The sequence below is a fragment of the Hemitrygon akajei genome, chromosome 13 (genome assembly GCF_048418815.1).
Source record: "Hemitrygon akajei chromosome 13, sHemAka1.3, whole genome shotgun sequence".
Lineage (NCBI taxonomy): Eukaryota > Metazoa > Chordata > Chondrichthyes > Myliobatiformes > Dasyatidae > Hemitrygon > Hemitrygon akajei.
The window spans coordinates 65,198,608-65,211,489 of record NC_133136.1 but is presented as its reverse complement, the minus strand read 5'-3'; positions in this window follow the sequence as shown (position 1 = coordinate 65,211,489).

Below are 12,882 nucleotides of genomic sequence, written 5' to 3'. Positions count from 1 at the left end.
GAATGCATTGCCACATCTGCATCGGATTCAATTAGAAATAGGGCTCTGTGTTATGAATCAGTATACAGGCAGTGTAGGAACCCAACTCTGCCATTACAATGAAGTTACCTGTATAGTTATTATACAAATTGATTGTCTGACACGCTTTACCATATTCTGCAATTGGCAACAGAGGTGTATAAAATTCTGAGAAGCCAGGATGGAATGATTAAGAGAGTTAGGAGAGCCACACTTACCTTGGAAGAGAAGGAAATAACTTAATGGGCATATGATGTGACTGATAAAAGGATTAGAAGGCAGGTGATGCCTTCTGCAATGCCAGCACATACTTCTAAGATATGAGGCCTAAAGCTGCTCACAATATTCTAAATGGGGACTGACTAATGCCTTATAAAGTCTCAGCATTATATCCTTACTTTTATGTTTTAGTCCTCTTGAAATGAATGCTAACATTGCATTTGCCTTCCTCACCACCGACTCAACCTGCAAGTTAGTATTTAAGAATTCCTGCAGTAGGACCACCCCCCCCCCCCCCCACAGTCCCTTTACAACTCTGATTTCTGATTTTGCTCTCTGTTTAGAAAATAGTTTATGCCTTTATTCCTTCTGCCAAAGTTTATGACCATTACTTCCCTACACAATATACCATTGTTGGATCCAAATGCTTATTCTTAGATTATACTGTTTAATTGTTATCTTTTGCAGTTTAACAATTAATACATTTCTGCTTGTATTTTATATTATTACTTACATGAGTAACTTCCAAGGGGCTCTTTCCCCCTCCCTCTTCAGTCCTGACGAAGGGTCTCGGCCCGAAACGTTGACTGTTCGTTTCCACGGATGCTGCCCGACCTGCTGAGTTCCTCCCGTGTTGTGCGTGTTGCATTCTCATTCCTTGCTGCCACTCGATTGCTTCTCTGTTGTCATTGATACAGCCATCCCCCAGCCGTTCTTTTAAATGTAAGTCATGCTTCAGTTAGGAGCCGATTTTGAACGTTGCCTTGGAAAATTCCATGGAGTAAGTGCACCATTAAGCCCATCACTGTGCTCCAACAATCTCTTCAGTTCAGCCATGTAGGCTGAAATGGACTCTCCTTCCTTTTGATTCCACTTATGAAACATGAAGTTTTTTGCAATCAACAATGGATTCAATTCTGGATTCATTTCTAAACTTAGTTCATAATATCAACAACGTTCGTTTCATCTGGTCTGGTTGGAGCAGTTAAACTTAGTATGATCACTACATCCTAAGGGTTCCTTTACCTTAAACTCCCTAAACAAATTTGTTTCATTACACAACATCTAATCCACAACAGCTGATCCCCTAATGAGCACAATCACAACCTCCTCTAAAAAACCCAGCTCATCGGCAGTCTACTAATTCTCTCTTTTGGAATCCGGCATCAACGAGATTTTCTCAATCTCCCTGCATATTGAAATCCCTATGATTATCGTAACATTGCCCTTTTCTATCTCACTTTGTCATTTGTAATCCACATCTTGCCTAATGTTTGAAGGCTGTATATAATTTCCATTGGAGACATCTTATCCTTGCAGTTTCTTAAATCTACCCACAAGGATCCTACATCTTCTGATCATATGTCACCACTTTCTAAGGATTTGATTTGTGTTTTTACTAACAGAGCCATGCTAACCCCTCTGCCTACCTGCATGTCCTTTTGATACAAAGTGTATCCTTGGACGTTAAGCTCCCGACTATAATCTTCCTTCAGCCACAACTGAGTGATGCCCACAATGTCATACCTGCCGATGTCTAACTGTGCTACAAGATCATCTATCTTATCCTGAATGTTGACAACTTCAGTCCTGCATCCGTCACACATTTTGATTTTGTTCCACTTCTGCACTGCAACTCATCCCACTCACTGCAATTTTGCTCCACCATCTGTCTATCCTTCTCGACAGCCTCACCACAAGCTGCCTCTGCTTGTAAACCACAGCACTATCCTCAGCCCTATCACTCTAGCTCCCATCCAAGTTAGTTTAAACTCTCCCCAACAGCTCTAGAAAACCTGCCCGCAAGGAAATTGGTCCCCGTTGGGTTCAGATGTAACCCATTCCATTAATACAGGTCATCTCTTCCACAGAAGAGATCCCAATGATTGCAAAATCTGAACCCCTGCTCCCTCCAACAGTTCCTCAGCCAGGTATTCATCTGCCACATCATCCTATTTTTACCTTCACTGGTGCATAGCACAGGCAGCAATCCAAAGACTGCTACCTTGGAGATCCTGTTTTTCAGGTTAGTACTTAGTTCCCTAAATTCTCTTTTCAGTACCTCCTCGCTTTCCCTACTTGTGTCATTGGTGCAAATACGTACCAAGACTTCTGGCTACTCACCCTCAGCCTTTAGAATGTCATGCACCTGATCCATAATGTCCCTGACCCTCACACCTGGGAGGCAATATACCATCCGAGTGTCTCTACCGCATCCACAGAATCTCATGGCTACTCTAACAATCAATTTGTGCGGCTGTAACAAAACCCAATTTCCCTCGGGATCAATAAAGTATGTCTGTCTGTCTGTCTGTCAATTGTTACGAATGTGCGGCAACTCTAAGAGGTCGAAGGGTACAAAGTCGCCCCCTCCTTTTTGAGAATCGCAAGATCGCTATTAATTCGGGTCTGGGACCCAGGAAATGAGAGAGAATCCACAAGGTTTGGAATGTGTCCTGGCCGCAGCGGAAACAAAGCCCCTGATAACGGCTATTGTCTCTTGGAGACGGAATTGTGTATTGAGTACTGTACTATTCAGTGAAGCCCCTCAGGGGACAACCAGAGTGGGCTGGTTGAGGGATTGCATCATCCCAACCTGACTGACATCTGAAACCCCGTGAGTAAGGATAAAAGAGGGTCTGGGGAACAACCCCTTTAGACGCACCAGGAGAAACGCTAGAAATCCCGTGACAGCGTTTAATAGCGACAGCCAGTGGGGGGCTCGTGTGCGTCCTTCCCTTGCCAGGGATTGGCGGGCTCACCACGGAAGAACGGCTTAGCTAAAGGAGAGGCCACAAGTGAACGGCTACCCTAACGAGACTCCAACGGATCAAAATCATAAAAGGAATCGACAAGTTTTTCTCCAAATCTCTCTCTCTCTCCAACCATTGCAAACCCAGCGGTCCCCAAAGGCTGCAGCCTGCATGAACTGAGTGACTTTTATATTTCCATCGGACAATACATTATCCCCTAGACAACGATAGAGCTTATTTCTTATTGATTATTATTATACCCGCACTTTTAGATTTAGTATTGACGACGTATAGTATCTGTATATTTGCATTGATATTATTTTTGTGTATTTTTCCTAATAAATACTGTTAAAAATAGTATCATCAGACTTCAACGGACCTCTCTATCTTTGCTGGTAAGTGACCCAGTTACGGGGTTCGTAACACAATCACTATTACAGTTCTCGTCTTCCCCTTTCCCTTCTGAGCCACAGTACCAGGCTCAGTGCCAGGGACACGGTTGCTATGCCTTGCCTCTCTCCCCCAGAAAAGTCTTCCCCCTGAACAATATCTAAAAAGGTATACGTATTATTGAGGAGAACAGCCACAGGGGTACTCTGTACTGGCTGTCCATTTCCCTTCCCTCTCCTGACAGTCACACTGTTCCTTGCCTCCTTAGAATTGACTACCTCCCTGTAACTCCTATATATCATCTCTGTATTTTCCCATATGAGCTGCAGTTCCAGTTCCTAAATATGTTCTCTGAAGAGCTGCAGCTTCGTGCCTCTGGTGCAGATGTGGTTATCCAGGATGCTGGAGGTCTCCCAGAATTCCCACATCTCACACAAGGAACTCAACACAGCACTTGTAATGAAACAATAAGACTGACAGCCATGTCACAGCTTGCTCCAGTAAAGATCAAGTAAACCATGTACTTGATACAGGTAAACAATTTCCCCTGGATGTTAATGAGAAACACAGGATAGTACAGGTAGTCTTAACTCAAAAACACGGGGACCAACAGCATGCTGTTGTTTATTACTCTGCCAAAGGTCTGATTCTGTACACTGATGGCTCCTAACGACTAAGAGAGGAGATCAAATGATTGTTTCTGGAACTGAAGTGCTGGCATTGGGAAACATGGCCCCCAGTACCTCTGTGCAAAGGAAGAACTAAAAGCTTTGATTGAAGCCTGTAAGTTGGCTAAAGGAAGATCGGCTAGTATCTGCACTGATTTTCAATATGCTTCTGGAGTTGCTCATGATTTTGGAAAATTATGGAGACAAAGAGGATATCTTATGGCTGTAGGAACATCAATCAAGAATGGGCAACTAGTACAAGAACTCATGGATGTCATACAACTGCCGTTAGAAGTTACTGTATTCAAATGTAAAAGCCACTCCAAAATGACTATAATGGAAAGCCTCCACAATCTCTTCAGCTACCTCTTTCAGAACTCTGGGGTATACACCATCTGGTCCAGGTGACTTACCTACCTTCAGACCTTTCAGTTTCCCAAGAATCTTCTCTCTAGTTGTGGTAACCTCACACAGTTCATGGCCCCTGACATCTGGAACTTCCACCACACTGCCACCATCTTCCACAATGAAGACAAATGCAGAATACCTATTCAGTTTGTCTGCTATTTCATTGTCCCTCATGACTACCTCTCCGCCATTGTTTTCCAGTAGTCCAATATCCACTCTTGCCTCTTGTTTATACTTCAGGTATCTGAAAAAACTTTTGGTATCCTCTTTAATTTTATAGGCTAGTTTACTTTTGTATTCCATCTTTATCTTCTTAAGAACACCCACAAAATGCTGGAGGAACCCAGCAGGCTGGACAGCATCTACGGAAAAAAGTACAGTAGATGTTTCGGGCTGTGACCCTTCAGCAGGATTGGAGAAAAAAAGATGAGGGGTAGATTTAAAAGGTGGGGCAGGGAGAGAGAAACACAAGGTGATGGGTAAAACCAGGAAGGGGAGGGATGAAATAAAGAGTTGGGAAGTCGATTGGTGAAAGAGATAGAGGGCTGGAGAAGGGGGTATCTAATAGGAGAAGACGGAAGGCCATGGAAGAAAGTAAACAGGGGAGGAGCACCAGAGGGAGGCAAGGAAATAAGGTGAGAGAAGGAAAAAGGGATGGGGAATGGTGAAGAAGAGGGGGGAAGCATTACCGGATGTTCAACAGATTGATGTTCATGCCATCAGGTTGGAGGCTACCCAGATGGAATATATTATTCCTCCAACCTGAGCACGGTCTCATCACGACAGGAGAGGAGGCCATGGACTGACGTATCGGAATGGGAATGGAAAGTAGAATTAAAATGTGTAGCCACTGGCAGATCCTGTTTTTTTCTGGCAGATGGAGTGTAGGTGCTCATTGAAGCAGTCTTCTAAATTACATCAGGTCCCACCAATATACAGGAGGCCACACCAGGAACTGTATACTATATATGACTGCAACAGACTCACAGGTGAAGTGTCGCCTCACCTGGAAGGACTGTTTGGGGCCCTGAATGGTAGTGAGGGTGGAGGTGTAGGGTCAGGTGTAGCACTTGTTCCGCTTGCAAGGGTAAGTGGGGAGGGACGAATGGACAAGGGAGTCACGTAGGGAGCAATTTCTGCAGGATCAGAAAGTGGGGGGGTGGGGTGTGCTTGGTGGTGGGATCGCATTAGAGATGGCAGAAGTTTTGGAGAATTATGTGCTGGACGTGGAGGCTGGTGGGGTGGTAGGTGAGGACAAGAGGAACCCTATCCCTGTAAGGTGGTGGGAGGATGGGGTAAAAGCAGATGTGCGTGAAATGGAAGAGATACGGTTGAGGACAGCATTGATGGTGGAGGAAGGGAAGCACCTTTCTTTGAGAAAGGAGGACATCGCCTTTGTTCTAGAAAGAAAAGCCTCATCCTGAGAGCAGATGTGGCAGAGACAGAGGAATTGAGACAATGAGGTAACATTTTTACAAGTAACTGGGTTGGAAGAGATATAGTCCAGGTAGCTGTGAGAGTCTGTGTGTTTATAATAGACATCAGTAGATAAGCTGTCTCCAGGGATAGAGACAGTGAGATCAAGAAAGGGGAGGAAATAGACCAGGTAAATTTGAGGGCAGGGTGGATGAAGTTGATGAGCTCCTCGTGAGGCAGGAAGCAACACCAATGTAGTTGACGGTGTAGCAGAGGAAAAGTGGGGAACTGACTCCAGTGTAGGTTTACAGCATAGACTGTTCCACATAGCCGACAAGAAGGCTGACATAGCTGGGACCCATACAGTTTTTGTTTGTTTGAAGAAAGTGGGAGGAGCCAAAGGAGAAAATATTAAGGGTGAGGACAAGTTCCTCTAGACAGAGGAGAGTGGTGATGGAGGGGGACTGGTTGGGTCTGGTGTTCTGGAAGAAACGGAAGCCTTCCTGGTGGGGGGTGGAGGGGTATAGGGATTGAACATCCATGGTGAAAATAAGATGATGGGGACCAGGGAACTTGAAATCATTGAAAAGATCCAGAGCGTGTGAAGCATCACAGATGTAGGTAGGAAGGGACTGGACTAGGGGGGGGAATAAGACAGAATTAAGATAAGCAGATATCAGTTCAGTGGGGCAGGAACAAGCTGAAACAATGGGTCTACCTGGACAAACAGGTTTGTGGATCATGAGTAGGAGGTAGAAACAGGAAGTGCGAGATGTGGGAACTATGAGATGGTGGCAGTGGATGGGAGATCCCCAGAGCTAATAAGGTCAGTGATGGTGTGGGAGACAATAGCCTATGTGCTCCTTAGTGGGATTCTGTTCGAGGGGGAAGTAAAAGGACATGTCTGAGAGTTGTTGCTGGGCCCTAGTAATGTCCACCAGACTACTACAGCATCTCCTTTATCTGCAGGTTTGGTGGTGAGGTTAGAATTAGTGCAGAGGGAGTGGAGAGCAGAGTGTTCAGAAGGGGTGAAGTTGGAATTGGAGAGAGGAGTGTTGAAGTCGAGACAGTTGATGTCCCATCAGCAGTTAGCAATTAAAAGGTCCAGAGCAGGCAGAAGACCAGGGCAGGGTGTCCAGGAAGAGGGGGAGGGTTGAAGAGGGAGAAGAGGTCATCACTGCAGGGTGAAGAGTTCTTGTCAAAGAAATAGGCTCAGAGACGGAAGTGGCAGAAGAAAAGATCAGCCTCATGGTGGGTGTGGAACTTGCTGATATCTATTCCTCATCTTTTCTTCCCCCAGTCCTGCCAAAAGGTCTCGGCCCGGAACATCAACTGTACATTTTTCCATAGATGCTGCCTGGCCTGTTGAGTTCCTCCAGCATTCTGAGTGTGTTGTTTGGATTTCCAGCATCTGCAGATTTTCTCTTGTTTTTGATTTGTTTACCTTCTTAATGACTTTTTAGTTGCCTTCTGATGGTTTTTAAAAGCTTCTCAATCCTCTATCTGACCACTATTTTTTGCTCCATTATATGCTCTCTCTTTGGCTTTTCTGTTGGCTTTGACTTCTCATTAGCTACTGTTGTGTGAGCTTTCCTATAGAATACTTCTTCCTCTTTGGGATGTATATACCCTGTCCTTTCTGATTTGCTCCCATAAATTACAGCTATTGCTGCTCTGCCATCATCCCTGCCAGTGTTCTTTTGTAATCAATTCTGGCCAGCTCCTCTCTCATGCCTCTGTAATTCCCTTTACTCTACTGTAATACTGATACAAAGGACTTTAGTTTCTCCTTCTCAAATTTCAGTGTGAATTTGATCATATTATGATCACTCTCCCCTAAGGGTTCTTTTACCTTAAGCTCTCTAATCAATTCTGGTTCATTGCACAACACCCAATCCAGAATAGCTGATCCTCAAGTGGGCTCAACTATGAGTTGCTCTAAAAAGCCATCTCGTAGGCACTTTAGAAACTCCCCCTCCTGTAATCTAGCACCAACTTGATTTTTCCAATCTACCTGCGTATTGAAGTCCCCCATGCATGCATTTTCTATCTTCATTTTTAATTTGTAGGCAACATCCTTACCACTGTTTCAGGGTCTGTACACAACTCCTATCAGAGTCTTTTTCCCTTGCAGTTCCTTAGCTTTATTCACATTGATCCAACACCTTCTGACCCTATGATTTGATTTCATTTTTTACCAACAGAGCAATGCCACCCCTTCTGCCTTCCTGCCTGTCCTTGCAATACAATCTATATCTTTAGACATTAAGCTCATAGCTATTAACTTTCAGCCATGATTCTGTGATGCCTACAACATCATACTTTCCATATTATGAGTCATAATATTCATACTAATATGCCTTATCATAATTTATATCTTTTTTACTTGTTCAAAAGCGATTATTAATAGAAAAGTTCAAATCATCTAAGTATGCCAACTAATCTGCCTAACCATGACATAATCCTATTAACAGCTTGAAGAATACATGCTCCTTGATATTTGATAAGTATGTTTTGATTATTTTACACTTGACATAGATATTATAAGTATCCCTGCCCTGATTTTTCAGATGTAATGATTCTAAATGAGTGATTTAAAATCAAAGGGAGGATTGCTGGATCTGACTGTTTATTTTTAGATTGGATTGTCTAATTGTTATTTACTTTTCAGTTTAACAATTAATGATCTGCCTGTATGTTATACAATTACTTATATACATCTAACTGCCTATTATGCTTCCTGATGGTGATAGTATCTTGGTACTTCTTGGTACGGCATTATTTGAATAATGGTTTCTCATTGGTTGACTCTTATCTCCAAATCTGAATGGAATTTTCCTGATCTATGGGTATAAAAATAGCTGACTACAAGGCAGCGCCATCTTAGTTTTTTCCCCCTCTCTCTTAACTAGTAGACCAATATCACGGTTCTGTTCCTGTTTCCTTGTTCTATCAATGCTCAAGAAAACAATCGTGAAGAAACATGTTTTGTTCCTCTTTCCTGACTTCTGAAAGAACCTTGCAGCAGATGTGTCTATTTTAATGCAAGGAGTATCATAAACAAACTGGATGGGCTTAGAGCGTGGATCAGTACTTGGAGCTATGATGTTGTGGCCATTACAGAGACTTGGATGGCTCAGGGACAGAAAAAGAGGGTTGCAGATGTTGTTCCCTTATTCAAGAAAGGGAGTAGAGCTAGCCCAGGAAATTATAGACGAGTAAGTCTTACTTCAGTGGTTGGTAAGTTGATGGAAAAGATCCTGAGAGGCATAATATGATTAGGAATAGTCAGCATGGCTTTGTCAAAGGCAGATCGGGCCTTACAAGCCTGATTGAATTTTTTGAGGATGTGATGAAACACATTGATGAAGGTAGAGCAGTAGATGTAGTGTATATGGATTTCAGCAAGGCATTTGATAAAGGTACCCTATGCAAGGCTTATTGAAAAAGTAAGGAGGCATGGAATCCATGGGGACCTCACTTTGTGGATCCAGAATTAGCTTGCCCGGAGAAGGCAAAGAGTAGTTGTTGATGGGTCATATTCTGCATGGAGGTCGGTGACCAGTGGTGTGCCTCAGGAATCTGTTCTGGGACCCTTACTCTTCGTGATTTTTATAAATGACCTGGATAAGGAAGTGGAGGGATGGGTTGGTAATTTGCTGATGCCATAAAGGTTGGGGGTGTTGTGGATAGTGTGGAGGGCTGTCAGAGGTTACAGTGGGACATTGATAGGATGCAAAACTGGGTTGAGAAGTGGCAGATGGAGTTCAACCCAGTTAAGTGTGAGGTGGTCCATTTTGGTAGGTCAAATATGATAGCAGAATATAGTATTAATGGTAACTCTCTTGGCAGTATGGAGGATCAGAGGGATCTTGGGGTCCAAGTCCATAGGACACTCAAAGCTGCTGCGCGGGTTGACTCTGTGGTTAAGAAGGCATACGGTGTATTGGCCTTCATCAACCATGGGATTGAGTTCAAGATCCAAGAGGTAATGTTACATCTATATAGGACCCTGGTCAGACCCCACTTGGAGTACTGTGCTCAGTTCTGGTCACTTCACTACAGGAAGGATGTGGAAACCATAGAAAGGGTACAGAGGAGATTTACAAGGATATTGCCTGGATTGGGGAGCATTCCTTACGAAAACAGGTTGAGTGAACTAGGCCTTTTCTCCCTGGAGCGACAGAAGATGAGTGGTGTATGAGATAATGAGAGGCATTTATCATGTGGATAGTCAGAGGCTTTTTCCCAGGGCTGAAATGGCTAACACAAGAGAGCAAAGTTTTAAGGTGCTTGGAAGTAGGTACAGAGGAGATATCAGGGTTGAGTTTTTTACTCAGAGAGTGGTGAAGGAGTGGAATGGGCTGCTGGTGACTGTGGTAGAGGCAAATATGATAGGTTCTTTGAAGAGGCTCCTGGATAGGTACATGGAGCTTAGAAAAATAGAGGGCTGTGGGTAACCCTAGGTAATTTCTAAAGTAAGTACATGTTTGGCACAGTGCTGTGGGGCAAATTGTGCTGTAGGTTTTCTATGTTTCTAAAACACCAGAATCCAATGGGTCTGGAATCTTTGCTCATTCTTCAAATGTCTGTCCTTCTGCTTCCTCAACACTATCTGCCACTCCACTTACCTTTGTATCATCTCCAGACTTGACCACAAAGTCATCAATTCTGTCATCTTGATTATTAACATATAATGTGAAAAGTAGCAGACCCAACACCAGCTCCTGTGGAACACCGCGGCAGCCAATCAGAAAAGGCCCCCCCCTTATTCCCACTCTTTGCCTCTGCCAGACAGCCCATTTTCTGTCCAAGCCTGTTCAGAAATGTATTGGTGGAGGGATAGAATCTTCCTGAAATTCTGAGTGTGTGTCTTCTGGCTCCTGTCCCTCCCTGATGGTAGTATTGAGAAGAATGTCCTGGATGGTGACGACCCTTAATGATGCACACTGTCTTTTTGAGGCGCTGTCTTTTGAAGTTGTCTTTGATGGCGAGGAGGCTATTCCCCTTGCTGGAGCTGGCTGGCTCTGCAACCCCTTTTGAGCCTGTGCATTAGAGCCTCCGTACTAGGCACTAATGCAACCCATCAAAATGCTCTCCTCCAGACATCTGTAGGAGAACACTATATTGCTGCTGCAAAACAGCAAATTCCATGATTTGTATCAGCGTAAATTAACTTAAATCTGATTCTTCTGTTCCCTTTTCAATCTTTTTATTAATATCAGCATGGTAAGATTGATACATAATTATTGGGATTACAAAATTACAAAATTAAAATGAGCATAAAAGGATACATAAGCAATAAATACAATATAGTTAAGTCTTCCCAAATCATACGTAATACAAATATAATATGGACAAGACAAAAAAAACTAGGTATATCAATATAAAAAAAAAGAAAAAGAAGAAAAAGAAAAAAAATTACCCCAAAAAAAAGAATTAATCTAACAAACTAACCACTAACTAATAAAAAAAGAAAAAAAGGGTTGTTTGTAGCATCTAAGAAAAGACAAAGAATCATCAGTGTCACCAACTCCAATCCTCTCTCTCTCTCTCTCTCTATATATATATATATATATATATATATACCGTATATATAATCAGAACCAGAAAAAAAAATAGGATTGGAACAGGGTCAAATTACATCATGTGAAAATGTTGAATGAATGGCCTTCAAGTCTTATCAAGTTTAATAGAAGGGTCATATATGTCACTTCTAATTTTTTCCAAATGTTTTCTAATTTTTTCCACTGGAACACAAGAATTGCAGAAATGTTATACTACTGTCTCCACCCAATGGCTAAACCTCTCTCCCACAGTCACAAGTATTAGACTTAGTCCTTTTGCAGAAGGTGATTGCTTTTACGAGGTCCTTAAGATCCGCTGCATGCTTCCCTCTTCCATGACGGTATCCAGATGTCAGAAACTCACTGGTTATTAAGCTAGATGTCTTGTGACAAGTAACTCAATGCTTGGTCAAAGTACTAGTTTTCTGGGAGTGTCTCAAGAGTGAGAGGAAATTCCAGAGCAGAAGTTCAGTTTAATGTTACTGCCAACGGTGGCTTCGGGAACAATGAATATGTAAAAGCAAGACCAGTGATGCACCATCAATAACTCTCGGAGACGGGAGGCGAACGATAGGCTTTTATTAGCAGCAAAAATGACCACAACATCTTGGAGACTGAGGGAGGAGCAGTGCCTCCAATTGCCTTTATACAGGGGTCTGTGGGAGGAGCCACAGGAGCAGTCCGTGGAGGGGCGTGTCCAGACAGGTATACACATAGTTTACCACAACCAGGAAGTAAAGTTTTATAATTATATAGTTCATATCACAATATCAGATCACTTTCAGCCAATTACAAGTCCAACTAACATTACAGAAGGTTTCTGTTCCCAACCTGACAGTTCAAAAGTCACAAAAGCAGCCATGAACCAAGTTCTTAGGAGACAGAAGATGCCCGTAGCCCTGCACAGCTGGAAAATTCATCCCAAATGCTCCTATGTTGTGGGTTTGTAACCGAGAAAGCTTTTTGAAGTCACAAAATGTGTAGTCAAGCTCATTCAAAAAGAAATGGTGAAGGGCTGGGGGTGGGGGCAGCCCGAGGTTTCGGAGGAAGGACTGACTGGGGCCCTGAATGGTAGTGAGGGAGGAGGTGTGGGGGCAGGTGTAGTACTGGTTTTGCTTGCAAGGGTAATTGCCAGGAGGGAAATCAGTAGGGTGGGACAAATGGCCAAGGGAGTCATGTAAGGAGCGAACCCTGCAGAATGCAGAAAATAGGGGTGGGAGGGAAAGATGTGCTGTATGTTGATTCAGAGAAGAGCTATCAATTAAACCAGTCACGAGAAGGGATGAATGGGTACACCAGGCTCTTAGTAAGAGAAAATCTGCAGATGCTGGAAATCCAAGGAATGAGAGAAGAGTATGGCCCCTCCCACTTCCTTCAAACAAAAGGCGTAGCCATGGGGACTCACATGGGTCCCAGCTCTGCCTGACTTTTTGTCGATTACGT